Here is a 12534-nt window from a genome sequence, read left to right as displayed (position 1 = left end):
TGGGTGGTAGGGAAATTTTACCATCAAGAAAGATGCATTAGTGGGCGGTAGGTATAAAAAGGTTGACTACCCCTGATATACACAATGTTTTCAGTCTGAGCTATGAATAATAAAAGAAATCAAATTAAATTAAAACTCTTCTTTCTATGTAGGGTGTTCCTATCCTACAAAGTCCCCAATGTACACAGGTAATGCCCAGCAAAAGCTAACCTCTAGCCTACTAAAATTAATAGGACTAAAGTGCTCAACTTTGGGCCGAATACAAATCTACCCATGTGAACCAAGCAATGATATAACATAGGCAAGCGTAAAAAATTATGGCTTCTTTTCACAAAAATGGGCAGCTGTTTTCTAGAATCATGGTGGAGCTATGATGTATCTGGAGCTTTGGCCCTTAGATTCTCTGTCCAAGAGGTCCAGCTCCTGTCTTTCTGGAAGCTATTCTGTTCCCTAGGGCCTGGGCAGAAGCCACCCAGCTGCACTGCCACATTTTTCAGAGTTTTATCCTAGGGAGAGCCCCACCTGCAATCATAAAGATTTAAAGCAGCTGATGATGAGGATGATGAGGATTTCTTTTTGCCACTGTAGAGCTAAAACTCATACACAAAGTAGACACAATGAAAACTTTAGGTTGCCATGCCATCCCCTTTAATTGTTACATAACTAAAACTGGGACCTGCAACAAAAGACATGTACTGCGCCATGGAATACCCTGTTCACTTTTACAGCCGGCCAGCTAAGCTCACCTCTGCAATACTCTGTTCCATTCCTCCTATTGACTGGTTTTCTAGTTTCCCAATACTGTACTGACTCTCCGTGTTCTGTGGTGACTGAGCTCTGTTCTCGTTAGGCTGTTTTTTATGAGGGGGATTCCCCTCCTTAATATCCCCCCACCTAAAGATTTGTTGTTCCTGTATGAATTTGGGGCTTCCCCCGTCCTGCTGATAAGCTTCTCTGGTACCTGAATGATGCTGTTTTGGCTGCACAGGCAACGGCTTTCACACCTGAGCACTGGCAACAGAGGAAATGATAGGTTTCCACTAAGAAAAGCAAAGAATGACATAAATTGTATCCTTCTAAGTGTGGTTGCTGTGTCCCCTCTGCTCTCAGAACTTTCCTCCCCAAAGCCTCACTATCAAATGCATATTGCATACTTTTTTCTGTTGCCTGCTTCTCCGGGCCCAATGAGACTGGGGAGGAAAGGAGCTGCAATGGAAGTTTGCAGAGTTGGAAAGTGCAAGGCAGAAGGAGTATAGGCAAGGGAAAGTGCTTGCTCACCACCTCCCAGAATTTAATGGTGAACTGCACTGAAAATGAAAAGGTGCCTTATTTTGCAAGGCTGATAAGTGCAGAGAAAGCAAGAAGTGGAGAGAAAAAGTATTGGGGGATCAGTTCCCATACTTGAAAACACTAAACAATGGAGCATGGCATTGAAACATGGCTCCTCTGTAACCAGCTTTTGTCTTCATCTAGCCTGGGTAAACTCTTCCTGTTTCCTTCCAAAATGGAACCTGCATCTATGACATGCTGAAGGAAGCATGTTTCTCTGTAGGTTAGTGAAACTAGGATCTGTATCAAGGGTAAGGGTTAGTTACCATATTGATTATCTTTTACTTCTATGCAACTAGTATTTCTCTCACTCACTTTCATGCCTAAAATGGCCAGATTGGCTTATTTCCCATCAGCCTTCATTCCCATCTTGCCACGCCCATTTGACTTGAATTTTTTGGCAGGAAAATCTGAGCGATTTTGTTACTCTGCTCCCCCCCCCAAATTATTTGTGCAAGCGTGAATTTAAGAGCCTGTGCTAAGTGATTGAGCTAAGCAGAACATTGTCTTTTGAAGAAAAGACCAAGGAACTGAAAATCATTTATCTTGGCTTTGATACGCTCAGAAGGAATAGTTCAGACTCAGAAAAAGAAAAGAAACAAGAAGGGAAGCTATAGCTTTTCACCTAATTACATTTTAGCTCGGTACAAAACAAATCAAGGTGTGAAAACAGGCATTCTTCTGTCCTTGAGAAAACAACAGCTATGAATGGCGTAAAATTCATGTATTGTAGACTAGGGGAAAACAAGGGCATTGACCACCTTTAAAAAAAAAAAAATCATGCCACCACCCAGAAGTACTGAAAAATTAAGACTAAGACTTCAGCTGAAAAATACTTCTGGTACTAGGATCAAGTTTCTAGATGCCCAGGTGACCTGGATCTTGAGATAAATCCAGTCTGCCTGCCACCAAAACCCACCTCTACACACTGAAAAGTGCTATACCATTTGGAGATGACAGCCATATGGATCAGGTAGCCCACAACACACCTTGCACTATATTCTTGGTGACCACAGCAGAGGCCAAAGCACCTCACAACATTCATCCAAATACCATAGCAAGGAGAGGGAAGAAGTCGCCACATCCCTGGGCCATGTTCAATGTGCATAAAGCCTGTAGTCCTTGTCCAAAGGACGAGAAAATACCTGCTTACCACAATGATTTCAGGGATCACTGAGATGGTCCGTAACGAAATGCAGGCCCCTGAGAGGGACACTATGACTGAACTGCAGCCTCAGCCCAGTTTTGAACATGCTATAGGGCTATAGGGCAGGGGTCACCAGCCTTTTTTGCTTGCGCTGACAGTTTGCAGAGCTTACAGCAGGAATGCGCAACCTTTTCTCCTTTGAGAGCCCTGGCCCAGTGGGGAGGTGTAGCCATGGCTGGGAATAGCCAGAGGCAAATGTGGGGGAGATAAGAAGAGCTTGCAGGATCAGGCCAATAACCCATCTAGGCCAGCATCCTGTTCTCACAGTGGCCAGCCAGATGCCTGTGGGAAACCTGCGAGCAGGATTCGAATCCAAGAACAACTCTCCCCTCCTGTAGTTTCCAGAAACTGGTATTCCAAGGCATGGAGACAGAACATCGCCATCATGGCTGGTCGCCTTTGATAGTCCTCTCCTCCATGAACTGGTCTAATTCCTTTTTAAGCCATCCAAGTTGGTGATCATCACTGCCTCCTGTGTGTTCCACAGTTTAACTATGCTCTCTTGGAAGAAGCAGATTCTTTTATCCATGCTGAATCTCCTAACACTCGGTTTAATTGGATGCTCACGGGTTCAAGTGTTATGAGAGAGAGAGAAAACTTTTCTCTATCCACTTTTTCCATATTGTGCATAATTTTACAAACTTCTATCATGTTACCTCTTTCTTGCCTTCTCTCCAAACTAAAAAAAATCCCAACCACTGCAACCTTTCCTCATAAGCGAGTTGTTCCACCCCCTGACAATTTTGGTTTTCCTTTTCTGAACCTTTCTCAACTCCACAATATCCTTTTTTGAGGTGAGGCAACCAGGAACTGTACACAGTATTCCAAATGCAATCACACCATAAATTTGTATAATATTGTTAAGATATGAGCAGTTCTGTTTTCAATTCCTTTCCCAATGATCCCATGAAAATTCCCTTTTCATGGCTGCTGCCCTGTGGGTTAAACCACAGAGCCTAGGACTTGCCGATCAGAAGGTCGGCGGTTCGAATCCCTGCGACGGGGTGAGCGCCCATTGCTTGGTCCCTGCTCCTGCCAACCTAGCAGTTCGAAAGCATGTCAAAGTGCAAGTAGATAAATAGGTACCGCTCCGGCGGGAAAGTAAACGGCATTTCCGTGCGCTGCTCTGGTTCGCCAGAAGTGGCTTAGTCATGCAGGCCACATGACCCGGAAGCTGTACGCTGGCTCCCTCGGCCAATAAAGCGAGATGAGCGCCGCAACCCCAGTGTTGGTCACGACTGGACCTAATGGTCAGGGGTCCCTTTACCTTTACTCACTGGGTCAACAACTTCATTGTGCTGTCTACTATGGCCCTAAGGTCTTGTTCCTGGTCCAGCACTGCCAGTTCAAACCCCTTGTGTGCACAGGTAAAATTTAAGATTTTTTCACTTCAACTTACATCACTTTTCACTTGTTTACATTGAATTTACTGCTCATTCACTCAATTTGTATGTGCTGCAAGCTGCCCAAAGTGGCTGGGGAAACCCCGCCAGATGGGGGGGGGTATAAACAATAAAATTATTATTTTAGTAGTAGTGGTGGTGGACATTTTGAAACTCTTTGCTATCTCTTTAATAATCTTGAACAATTTAGTATCATCAGTAAACTTGGCTACCTTACTGCTCACCCTGACTCTAGATGGTTTATGAACAAGTTAAAAAGCACAGGTCCCAATACAGTGGTACCTCAGGTTGTGTACTTAATTCGTTCTGGAGGTCCGTTCTTAACCTGAAACTGTTCTTAACCTGAAGCACCACTTTAGCTAATGGGGCCTCCTGCTGCCACCGCATGACTTCTGTTCTCATCCTGAAGCAAAGTTCTTAACCTGAGGTTCTATTTCTGGGTTAGCGGAGTCTGTAACCTGAAGTGTCTGTAACCCGAGGTACCACTGTATTTCTCTCCATTTGGAGAATCCACTCTAACACTGAATCAGAACAAACAGCCAAACAAACAAACCACCACCTGGAAATGGAGCTTTAAAGCACAAACCTGTACCTAGAAACGTGGCACTAAAGGAGGTCTGGATGAGAGCTAGGTCAACCAGATACCCTCTATCTATGTGCTTGCTGACACTCTCAAAGAATTCGAATATGTAGGTTTATGAGACAAGAATTTCCCTTACAGTAGCCATGGTTGGTTCTGCTTCAGAAAGACCTGTTCTTCTATATGCTTGGTTATTTTATCTTTTAAAATATTTTCTACCAATTTTCCAGGGACAGATGTCAAGCTAACTGGCCTGTAATTTCCATGATCCCTGCTGCATCCCTTAAAACAAAGTGTTATATTGGGCAAGTTACTTTTTGTTATTGCTGTTAGAAGATCAGCAATTTTACATTTGAGTTCTTTGAGAACTCTCAAGAGGATGCCATCCAGACCCAGCAATTTGTCAATTTTTATTTTGTCCATTAGACCTAAAACTTCACCTCTTCTCACTGCTCTCCGTCTTCGTTTCCCAGACATGCCTCTTGCAAAGCTTAGTTCAGGCACTGGGATTTGCCCTATATCCTCTGCTGTGAAAACAGATCTAAAGAATTCATTCAGCTTCTCCCCAATCTCCTTATCCTCCTTTGACACCCTTATCATCCAAGGGTCCAACTGCCTTCCTGGACATACTAAGAACTTGTTGTTGCTGGTCTTAATGTGTTCCTCAAATTATTTTTTAGTGTCCCTTACTTACTGTCTGCAGGCACTTTTTTGCTAAAGTTTGTGTTCCTTTTTGTTATCTTCATTTGGACAAGAGATCATTTTTTTGAAGGAAGCCTTCTTGCCTCTAAAAACTTCTTTGACTCCGCTCATTAACCACGCCAGTTGCTCTTGGCCTTCATGGCACCTTTCCTGCTCTCAGGTATATATTCAAGTTGTGTTTCCAATTTTCTGTCTTTAAACAATTCCCAAGCAATTCTGAGTGATTTGACCTTCTTGGCTTCTCAACTGCCTTTTTAACCAAGCCCCTCATTCTGGGGAAGTTTACTCTTTTGAAATCAGCTGTGACTGTGGTGGATTTCCTTCACAATTGGCTATTTACAGGTATACTTTATTTAACAGCACTCTGATCACTGCTCCCACCTGGCTCAACTAAGCTTACATCTCACGCCAGGTCCTGGATGCCATTTATCTCCATTTTTCTGCTGCTGCTCCTTCCTCTTCTCTTTCTCTCTCTCTTTCTCAACTCTCTCTTCCTCTCTGCCCAGTGGGCTGCTGGGCAAGGAACAGATCACTCTTGTCACAGGGCTGAACTGTCTGCTTGCAAAGGGCTTTTGATATTTGGCCATGGGCCACAGATTGCTAACAGTGTATTTGTTTTCGATGGATTGCTCCTTTTGTTTCAAAACACCTATGTCCAAGGGCATAGGGTTATTCTAGAATAGCTGGGTTCTTTGAGGGAATGAACTTTTGGTTTTGGTTTCTGTTACCCTTAAAATATACGATCTAAAGTTCATAATAACCCATTTGGGAAACATATTAGTACCTATGATTTATCTTCTTCTTTTTTAACTTCCAGAGTTCAATGGATTGTGTGTTTCTGCATAATATGTATAATAAGAAAGATGAGCAAAATAAAACAAAGTTTGTGTTCCAGCAACCATAAGCTGGTATAATTGAAAGGATTTGTGTTTACTTTAAGCACCAAGAGGGGGTCCACTGAGACTTGCGCAAATGCTGCTTATGTTGAGGCACACCTGGATTCCTTATGTAAATGCACGGTATACAAAGTGCTGTTGTGAACAGCTGCCACATTATCTATGGGCTGTAATGTGAACCATGTAGAGCTGTGCTGCTCTGGGATCTCATTTCCTACTGTAAATAATTAAGACTTGCATCTAGAAAAGCTGAGTTGTGCCCTTGCATGTGCGTGACTAGGAGGAGGTGGGGACAAAGGAGGGGAGGATACAACCTAACAGGTCTTCTGAATGCATTAAATTAGTCAGATGGAAACTAAATGTGATCACAGGCATCCATTTACAGTAAGGAAATTCAACACAAGCATTGTTTGCATAAGCCCTAAGACTGGAAGCACTCACTTGGCAAGTCCAGGCTTCTAGAAATTCCAGGCTAATATATTTACTTACTTTATTCTTATTATAGCCAAAGTGCAGATTTAAAAGATACCTGGTGCAGCAACACAAATCGCAGCCTTATTCTTCATTGATAAGATAGCAAGCCACGTGAAATCCATACCTGTGCCTTCTCCAATGATGGAAAAACCCTTGTTTTAATTGGACGTCCACAAAACCCAACAAAAAGGAGCATGCCTGGAGCTACATAGTGCGCACGAGTGTAATAGTTTGCTGCACAGTATGGATTTTGTTAATCAATTACCTATTTTAAATCAGAAGAAGGAGGTTGCAATCCTAGGCACAGGGAACAACTCACATTATAATAATTGGCATTTTCTTGCCAATAATCATGAATAGGATTGTACTGCAAGCATGCTACAGCTTTCACAAGTGTTGGTAGCGCTGCTCAAATATCTTCAATTTTATTTAATTTGTTGAATATATGTAGTCAAATTCAGGGGGGGAAACAAATGCCTAAATGTGTACCACTCATTGCCAGAACACTGGAAGTGAACAACCAAACTAGATAGAATATGCATGTATATTTTCTCTTCTTTACCTCTGTAAGTAAATAAAGATTTAGGGCCAAAATATATATGCATGTCCTGCCAACCAGCAGTTCGAAAGCACATCAAAGTGCAAGTAGATAAATAGGTACCGCTCCGGTGGGAAGGTAAACGGTGTTTCCATGCGCTGCTCTGGTTTGCCATGGTCAGGGGTCCCTTTACCTTTATATATGCATGTATCTTTGCACACCAGCCCTTTTTCCACTCAAAAGCTATTCTCTAGAGGGCTGCAAAGCAGCAATTGGTGAGCAATTAAAAATTAGATTCTGACTAAACACCAGGAAGAACTTTCTGACAGTAAGAGCTGTTTGACAGAGGAATGGACTCCCTCAGAAGGCAGTGGTCTCTCCTTCCCTGGAGTGCAGCTGAGCGGGACTCAGCTGTGGGCAGCCTGAGGAAGCATTTTTCACCTTGAGCCTGTCCAAAAAATCAAGCCCTGGTATGGACCAGAAAACAGCTAGAAGAGGAGGAGAGGACAGAGGGTGAAGAAGAAGTTATGTGCGAAGGGAGACCCTTTCCTCATCCTTTGGACCTCCTGGGAAACTCGACAAGCATGCTACACCTGGAACTGGGTGTGGAAAGTGCAGCTGAATGGGTCACAGCTGTGGGCAGCCTGAGCAGCGCAGAACCCTGTGCAAGGCCATCTGATGACCTCCCTGCTTGGAGAAGGAGGAACAAGGCTCTGGCAGAGTCCTAGAACCCTCCTACCTTCTTCCCAAAGCCTGGTAAGCACCTGCCCAGCTTTGGGAAGGAGGAAGGACTCTTTTCTTTCTTCTTTCTTTCTTTGGCAATCACTCGGAGCCGAGTAAGATTGTCTTCCATAAACACAGTTTTAACAATGAGTCCGTGATTGTGAAGGCCAATTCTGGATCCACACGTCCTTGCACAATGGGGACATTGGTTTCCAGGAGGGAGCTGATCACGGTGTGGATTTGCCAAGCATGCCTTCCTCCTAGCACGTTTCTCCCTTCCCATGCTTACCCGGCTTTGAGAAGGCACCTTCCTCAGCTGCCCTAAATCTGTCCCTGGCCTGAGGAAAGACCATCCATCTTGGACCTGACAATAAAAAGTAAGCCAAGAACAACGGGCTACAGTGATGTCTGCTGTTTTGTTTCCAGACACCCTTCTCATAGCAATAAGCCTGAATTGATATTGGTTTATGTAGATTACTAACTTTGTATTAAAGTCACATTTCTATATGTAACTGTGTATTTTTGTATATTTTAAGTTATCTGCTGTTGTTTCAGTTTTTTGTACACCACTTAATAGATTTTTTTAATTTACTAAGTAGTATAGAAATCTAATATTCGAATCATTAAATTGGAGAATTTTATGCAGAGGTTGGATGGCCATCTGCCATGGATGCTTTAGTTGAGATTTCTGCGCTGCAGGGGGTTGGTCTAGATGACCCTTGGGGTCCCTTCCAATTCTACAATTCTATGGTTCTTTGAATTTTGAGCAGGCCAGAAGAATCTGCTCCCACCCAACAACCCATCACTGCCGTTCTCCTACAGCTGCCTTTCTTCTAAAAGGTATAGGGGGGGAAATCACACACAACTGAATGCAGCCTGTACTGTACTTGGATCCTGTGTGTGCGGTCCAGCTAACGTTGCACACTTTTAAGTCCCAGATTCACAGAGCTATCCCACACATTTTTATTTGGAAGTAAATCCTACTGAGTTCCATGGGACTTGCTCCCAAGGAAGCATTTTAGGTTTGCAGGCAAATAGAACACAATGGGCAGAAATTTCCAAAGCTTGGAAATATTCTTCTACTGGCACTGTTGAGAGTCATGAGCAACAGATGCTGCTGCTCCCAACTCCTACATCGTCATTTCTGTCCAAAGGGCTGATCAAACTGACCTCCTATCTATCTATCTATCTATCTATCTATAGAAGGAGGAGCTGCTGCTGCTGCTACATCATCATTATCATAACCAAATTATTTCATCAAGCAACTTACCCTGTATGTAAGACCAAGAGCAGCTCAGCAGCTACTCAGGGCACAGAAACTGTATCACATTTCTAACCAACAGCAGTGTTGGAAAGGCTTACAAACTATAGAATCACAAAGAAGAGGCTATTTCTTTCTATTGTTATCCTATAATGCAAAAACCAGACCTGAAACTACACCATTTCAATCCCTAACCTGGACAAGCACATTCAGCTACCCATTCCGGAAAATAAAACCAAAATGAAACATTTTCTGCTTGGTTGCTTCCCAGCATTCTGGCCTGTTTTGCTTAAAGTGCAATTCAATGCAGATTTGGAAGATCCTGTTCAACATGAGGCTGTAAGGCAATATCAATAACAGAAGACCAAGAATATTCAAATGAATGTTGCCTGGATTTTCCCCCTGCAGAGCAAACAGAAGTTTTGGTGGGAGATCAGAAAAGAGTGGTATCATGGAGAACAGCCTCCCTTCCTCACTGCCCCTGCTCTGCAAAAGATTCAGTCCCCAGTGCCTAACATACAAGGGGGTGGGAAGGACATGGTGGGACCCTGCCCTACAGCTCCTGCATGATGTCTAATTTCACACAAGACCCACCCCTTGGAGCTGCTTCCCATGTTGTGTCTGCCACAGCTACACTGAAGTTGTTCTGGTGTTTCCCACAACAAATGAATAAAGAGTGAAGGGCAGTGTTGCATTTCTGAACACTCAGAGGTAAGCTAAACATGTCCATGGTGGGTTTTTAGGGGCATGCGTTTGCCCACTTCATGCTAAGCGCTTCCTATGAGAAACACCAGCAAAGCTGCGGCAAAGCCAATTGACAGAAAGTTCAAGGGAGGTTCAGGGAAGTTGGGCACTCCCTCAGGAAGCCTAAGATCCCAGCTGCAATTTTCTGTATTTCACAGGATAACCAGCACCAGGGTGAAAACTTGGTACAGAATTTGTCAGCAACACATTATCCGCTGAAAACAAATGTATTACACCTCCAGGGCTCTTTAAAGGTGTATTCATTGCTCAATAAAATATGCAAGGGGATACAGTCAGCATGCACAATCAAAGGATCTCCCTCTCTACCTTCTCTCTTTCCCACACACAAATGCACACCAAACAAGCGCCATACTCATGGGAAGAGTAATAGTTTGCCTCATATTTTTTGTCCATCCATACTAATCTGATGTTTTAAAACATGTATATAAACCCTGTTGTCTCTTTGGCTACCAACACAATGAACTGGTGCAGTGCTTTGGTTTGGAATATGAATTAGGAGATAGGAATACCTGGCTCAAATCTCAGTTCTGCCATTAACTTTCTTGGTGTCTATAGGCTCAGCCTTTCCCCAGTCCCATCTAAGGAAGAGTAATGCTGACCCATCTTGAAGGGTTAATGCACATAAGACAAGACATGTGGAAAATACTAGGTGTTGTTACTATGCTATGCATTCATTCATTCATTCATTCATTCATTTTCCTTGCTGTATTTCATAGAATCATAGAATTGTAAAGTTGGAAGGAACCACGAGGGTCATCTAGTCCAACCTACTGCAGTGCAGGAATCCTTTGCCCAACATGGGGCTTGAACCCGTGACCTTGAGTTTAAGAGTCTCACACTCTACTGACTGAGCTATCTGTATCCCACTTTTTTCTCCAAGGAGCTCAAAGGTGCTGGGTTAGGCTGAGTGACTGGCCCAAGGTCAACCAGTGAGCTTCATGGCCAAGTGGGGGATTTGAACCCTGGTCTCCCAAGTCCCAGCAGGACACTCTAAGTTATTGTAATAGAGGTCAAGAAATGCAGCCGTCTGCCCATGTTATAGTTCACCAACTTCCCAAATCTCAGGGCCAATTCACACTTCAAAATCAAGCACAAAAAGTATGAGACTTTAAGATGGCAAAATACGCACATTGAATCAGCCCCTACTTGTGCTTATTGGAGGAATCCTTGGTCATTAAACACACCCGCACTAGACATGTGTGCCATTGAAACCTGGCTAACATTTTTGTCCCTTGACTGAAAAATAAAATAAAATGCAAATTGGTCTTCCATATTCACATGGGAAATGCAGAGGGAGCTGCTGGTCCTAGCCAGGTGGGCAGAAGCAGATAGTCTGCAGCCGGTGCTTATGAAACCCTAACACCATTGCAGCAAAGCATCCCAATTAAATGTGGAATTTTATAATCCAGGGAACATCATTACAAACTGCTCGGATGTTAATAATTCTACTCACAGGGAAATCCTAACTGCTAGGCTTAAAAAGAAACCTGAGCAATGTGCCCAGAGGCATGAGACACTGAGAAGTTTGCCTACATAACCCCCATTGACACAATTATTTGTGTCATCTTATACCCCTTTTAAATGTGTTATGGGGAGGGGGTTATTGATTTGTTTTTTTTGTTCTTGCTATTATCACGTATTTGATGCTTCTATATTGTATTTCTATGTTGTGAACAGCCCTGAGATCTGTGGGTGAAGGGGTGTATACAATTTTAATAAATTATTATTATTTGCAGTGCAAAAGGCCAGTTTGACATCAGCAGAGTGAAGTGGCCTGTCTCTGGCAGTTATTTTGGAGTACAAGTAAGGGGCAGCAAATTCATTCGTAAGCCCCACCAGGAGTGCTCCCCCCCCCCCGCCGCCGCCTTTGGCACCAGGGCCATGTTCTGGGCCATCACCAGCACCCGCTTGCATGGAGCAGCCAGGTCAGACCACTGATTCCATCTAGCCCAATGTTGTCTGGTCACTGGTCTTGCTGGTGTTCTCAGGCAGGGACGTTTTCAGTCCAGCTGCATTGGATCCTTTCAGCTGGTGCTGGGCGGGTGCAACCAGATGGGACTGAACCTTCTATAGGTAAAAAGCTTGCTCTCTTCCTCCTCCTCCTCCTCCTCCTCCTCCTCTCTCCTACTGCCTGAGCTCCTTTTGCCAAGCCCCCTACAGTTGCACTGTCCGCCTCTCCTTCTCTCAAACTGCCACACTGCACTCTTTCTTCCTCACTTTTTACAGGGGAGCAACGCCCTTCAGTGCCTAATGGGGTCGGCCAAAGATGCTTCACGGAGCAGAAAGAGCACTTTTCATTCATTGCAAAACAGCTACATATATGGAACATGGCAGGAGCCTGAAGCATCTCCGGTCTGGGGGATGTGAAGCTGGCAACCCGGCCAAGGAGCCGCACCGATTTGCCCAGCCGCTCTTCCAGGAGCGCGCTGCAGGCACTGGAGAGAAAAGCAAGACGCCCCACGGAGCAATCCCCGGGCAGGGACAGAAGGATATCTTCCAGATTCTCCAGCGATGGAGAAAAAAACTATTCAGAAAGTTAAGGAGCACCAATTCAGTTGGAGAACAGTCAACCCTCATGCCTGAGGGACCCGTTCGCCAAGGCGGAGTACAAGAGGAGTGGAGGGAGGGGGGGAGGGGGGAAGAAGGCATGGCAGAG

General features: G+C 44.1%; 1 protein-coding gene across 3 annotated transcripts in view; it reads right to left on the bottom strand.

Annotated features, from left to right (window-relative positions):
- Positions 1-12534, bottom strand: part of SLC9A3 (solute carrier family 9 member A3) — a gene marked incomplete at its 3' end in the record, with an annotated part of 104392 nt that overhangs the window by 40558 nt on the left and 51300 nt on the right. The window lies entirely within an intron of this gene.

Source organism: Podarcis vaucheri (genome assembly GCF_965113315.1).
Source record: "Podarcis vaucheri genome assembly, chromosome: 13".
In the NCBI taxonomy this organism is placed as follows: Eukaryota; Metazoa; Chordata; class Lepidosauria; order Squamata; family Lacertidae; genus Podarcis; species Podarcis vaucheri.
This window is presented reverse-complemented; position numbering and strand designations above follow the sequence as displayed.